The sequence below is a fragment of the Aegilops tauschii genome, chromosome 3 (assembly GCF_002575655.3).
Source record: "Aegilops tauschii subsp. strangulata cultivar AL8/78 chromosome 3, Aet v6.0, whole genome shotgun sequence".
Classification (NCBI taxonomy): Eukaryota; Viridiplantae; Streptophyta; class Magnoliopsida; order Poales; family Poaceae; genus Aegilops; species Aegilops tauschii.
Window position 1 is genome coordinate 416,391,549 of NC_053037.3, and position 4,968 is coordinate 416,396,516.

The window sequence follows — 4,968 nt, forward strand, 5'->3', positions numbered from 1 at the left end:
TACGGCGCTCGTTTGCCTCCTCGCTTACTCAAACGAAAACTTCATGTAACCGATGGATACAACGTATTCCCAGTCCCAGTCCCACCCATAAAGCTAGGACTGTTGGAAACGTAGAATAAAGCATAAGGATAAAGCTACTGCCTTGTGGCGAAGCTAATCCGAACATATCAAATAATCTAGGTAAGCAGAAAGATGGCTTGTTGAATACTACTCCCTCATTTCCGGTTTATAGGGCTCAATTCAAAAATCTCACCAGTCAAGGTAGATGGTGAGTGGTGGAATACTTTTTGTAGTTTTGCAAAAGCACCCAATTTAATGCTCTTGTTTTCCTTAAAAAATTATGTTTATCAATGCATTAATTAAAATGCATGCATGCATAAAGTACATGCATTGGTCAATTTTCTCTTAATACTTGCATGCAATGATTTAATGCACCTTAGAATCTGAACTTGTGATGGGGAACAACCAAATTAAGCCTTATAAAATGAGAAAACTAAAGTTTTGAGATAAGCCCTATAAACCGGAAAGGAGGTAGTAAGAATGATGCTACTAGAGTACAAGCAATTTCTGCGGCAGTTTCGAGCTATCTTCCAAAAGAGGCGGGGGAAAGTGAAGCCTCTCATGCGTGCATTGCTGATAAGTACTCCCTCTGTTTCACAATACATGCCTTCCATTTATCAAAATATAGATGTATCTAGACATGTTTTAATATAGGACTGTGATATTTGGCACACGTGTGCCATATAAGCAAAACTGCCACACCTCTATTTCTTTCATTTTAAAGTAAGTACCACATGATCCCTCGTCCTTTGACCTCGCCTCCTCCCAAACGACCCCGCAGGCTCGCCCGAGAAACCTGCTTCTCCCGCACATCTCGGGCGCCCACTCCCGAGAAAACTGCCACTTCTTCACGTCTACCGCATGATTTCTCCTCAAGACAAAGTTACCATGGTATTCGTATGCAAGTTATCAGGCCTGTGTTGCATAATTTACCGTGCTATTTACATAGAACGTACCAGGTATCTATGCTTCAACAACTATATCCCTTCAAAGTTACCACTGTGTTTTGTACACAAGTTATAAGGTCTTCGATGTGTAAAATACCGTGGTACTTGCACATAAGTTATCAGGGTATATGTACATCAACCTCCCCCCGGTCAAAGTGACCATGAGGGATTGTACATGAGTTACTGGGTCTACAGTTCGTATATTATTAAGGTACTTGCACCTAAAAACCTGGTTGTGTTTCGGTAGCTTTTTTCATAGGTCAAAAATTACCACGATGTTTTTGCGTAACTTATCACGCCTATAGCACGTGTGCCCCTCATGACACTAAACATTATGTGACTTTCCCGTGGCACGCCATGTGTTGTGTTCATCCAAGAGGCCCACGCGCGAGGCGAGTGTATGTTTTTTACAACTTAGTTTCCTTTGGTAAAAAAGTTACCATCATGTTTATATTGCAAGTTATCGGTTATGCGGTGCTTATATTATCATGTTATTTACACAAAAAATATTGGGGATGATTTGAACAACTTTTTCCCGGGACAAAAAGTTATCATGGGGATTCTAGGTAACCTATCAAGCCCGTAATGCTTAAAATATCATGCTATTTACACAAAATTTATCAGGGGTATGTTTCAGCAAATCCCCCCCCCCCCACGGGTCAAAAACTTATCATGGTGTTTAATTATCGCAGTGCATATGTTTTCATGCTATTTACACATAAAAATGCCAGAGGAGGGAGGTATACTACCGTGCTATTTACACAGAAGATACTGGAGTATCTTTTCAAAAAAAAAGATCCCTACGGTCAAAGTTACCATGGTGTTTCTACCTCAATTATGAGATGTGCGCTGCGTATATTACCATCTATTTACACATAAATTATCGGGTATCTTTTCACATTTGCCTTCCCCAATGGTTAAAGTTACCATGATGTTTGTATCTAAATTATCAGGTCTATGGCGTGAATGTTATTGTGCTATTTACAGAAATTACCGGGGGGCGGGTTCAACAAATTTATTCCCAATGATCAAAGTTACCACGAACTTGTCAAAAACAGTATTTCCCTTAGCTTGCTCAACAATGAGTGTCATAGGTGAGGTGGTTAGCTCCCTTTGTTGATTACCTGCAGACCAGAGATCAAATCCTAGTCCAAGCATTATTTTTTGCCGAAAATCGGGAAGGCGCGTGGGCCATAATTGACGATTACGAAAATTAGGAAGGCACGATAAAATCGGGGAGGGCATGCGGGAAAGGAAAGAAATCGGGGGAGGCCGGTGGGGGAGGACCTGCGGGAAAGGAAGGAGATCGGGAGGCGTGCGGGAAAGGAAAGAAATTGGGAGGACGTGCGAGGAAGCAAGGAGATCGGGAGGGAGGTGACGGCACTGGATGCGTGTGGCAGTTTCGCAATCTGCCACACGGTTGCCATATACATATTTCGTTTAATATATAGGTACATTCATTTTTGGACAAATGAAAGTCAAGTATTTTGAAACGGAGGGAGTACTTGTTGGAAATATGCCCTAGAGGCAATAATAAATAGGTTATTATTATATTTCCTTGTTCATGATAATCGTTTATTATCCATGCTAGAATTGTATTGATAGGAAACTCAGATACATGTGTGGATACATAGACAACACCATGTCCCTAGTAAGCCTCTAGTTGACTAGCTCGTTGATCAATAGATGGTTATGGTTTCCTAACCATGGACATTGGATGTCGTTGATAACGGGATCACATCATTAGGAGAATGATGTGATGGACAAGACCCAATCCTAAGCATAGCACAGATCGTGTAGTTCGTTTGCTCAGAGCTTTTCTAATGTCAAGTATCAGTTCCTTAGACCATGAGATTGTGCAACTCCCGGATACCGTAGGAATTCTTTGGGTGTACCAAACGTCACAACGTAACTGGGTGGCTATAAAGGTGCACTACAGGTATCTCCGAAAGTGTCTGTTGGGTTGGCACGAATCGAGACTGGGATTTGTCACTCCGTGTAAACGGAGAGGTATCTCTGGGCCCACTCGGTAGGACATCATCATAATGTGCACAATGTGACCAAGGAGTTGATCACGGGATGATGTGTTACGGAACGAGTAAAGAGACTTACCGGTAACGAGATTGAACAAGGTATCGGGATACCGACGATCGAATCTCGGGCAAGTAACATACCGATAGACAAAGGGAATTGTATACGGGATTGATTGAATCCTCGATATCGTGGTTCATCCGATGAGATCATCGAGGAGTATGTGGGAGCCAACATGGGTATCCAGATCCCGCTGTTGGTTATTGACCGGAGAGTCGTCTCGGTCATGTCTGCGTGTCTCCCGAACCCGTAGGGTCTACACACTTAAGGTTCGGTGACGCTAGGGTTGTAGAGATATTAGTATGCGGTAACCCGAAAGTTGTTCGGAGTCCCGGATGAGATCCCGGACGTCACGAGGAGTTCCGGAATGGTCCGGAGGTAAAGATTTATATATGGGAAGTCTTATTTTGGTCGCCGGAAAAGTTTCGCACTTTATCGGTATTGTACCGGGAGTGCCGAATGGGGTCCGCGGGTCCACCAAGGGGTCCACCAGCCCCGGGGGGGCCACATGGGCTGTGGGGGGTGCGCCTTGGCCTATATGGGCCAAGGGAACCAGCCCCAAGAGGCCCATGCGCCAACAGATAAGATAAACGGAGAGTCCTAAAGGGGGAAGGCACCTCCGAGGTGCCTTGGGGGGGAAGGACTCCCCCCTGGCCGCACCCTTCCTTGGAGGAAGGGCCAAGGCTGCGCCCCCTCTCCCTTGGCCCTATATATAGTGGGGGGAAGGGAGGGCAGCAATATCCAAGCCCTGGCGCCTCCCTCTCCCTCCCGTGACACACCTCCCTCCTCCCGCAGCGCTTGGCGAAGCCCTGTTGGAATCCCGCTACTTCCACCACCACGCCGTCGTGCTGCTGGATCTCCATCAACCTCTCCTCCCCCCTTGCTGGATCAAGAAGGGGGAGACGTCGCTGCTCCGTACGTGTGTTGAACGCGGAGGTGCCGTCCGTTCGGCGCTAGGATCATCGGTGATTTGGATCACGACGAGTACGACTCCATCAACCTCGTTCTCTTGAACGCTTCCGCTCGCGATCTACAAGGGTATGTAGATGCACTCACCTTCCCCTCGTTGCTAGATTACTCCATAGATTGATCTTGGTGATGCGTAGAAAATTTTGAATTTCTGCTACGTTCTCCAACAGTGGCATCATGAGCTAGGTCTATGCGTAGTTTCTATGCACGAGTAGAACACAAAGTAGTTGTGGGCGTAGATGTTGCCAATTCTTCTTGCCGTTACTAGTCTTATCTTGTTTCGGCGGCATTGTGGGATGAAGCGACCCGGACCGACCTTACACGTACGCTTACGTGAGACAGGTTCCACCGACTGACATGCACTAGTTGCATAAGGTGGCTAGCGGGTGTCTGTCTCTCCCACTTTAGTCGGAACGGATTCGATGAAAAGGGTCCTTATGAAGGGTAAATAGAAATTGGCATATCACGTTGTGGTTTTACGTAGGTAAGAAACGTTCTTGCTAGAAACCTATACAAGCCACGTAAAAACTTGCAACAACAATTAGAGGACGTCTAACTTGTTTTTGCAGCATGTGCTATGTGATGTGATATGGCCAGAAGATGTGATGAATGATATATGTGATGTATGAGATTGATCATATTCTTGTAATAGGAATCACGACTTGCATGTCGATGAGTATGACAACCGGCAGGAGCCATAGGAGTTGTCTTTATTTTTTGTATGACCTGCGTGTCATTGAATAACGCCATGTAAATTACTTTACTTTATTGCTCAGCGCGTTAGCCATAGAAGTAAAAGTAATCGTTGGCGTGACAACTTCATGAAGACACAATGATGGAGATCATGATGATGGAGATCATGGTGTCATGCCGGTGACAAAGATGATCATGGTGCCCCGAA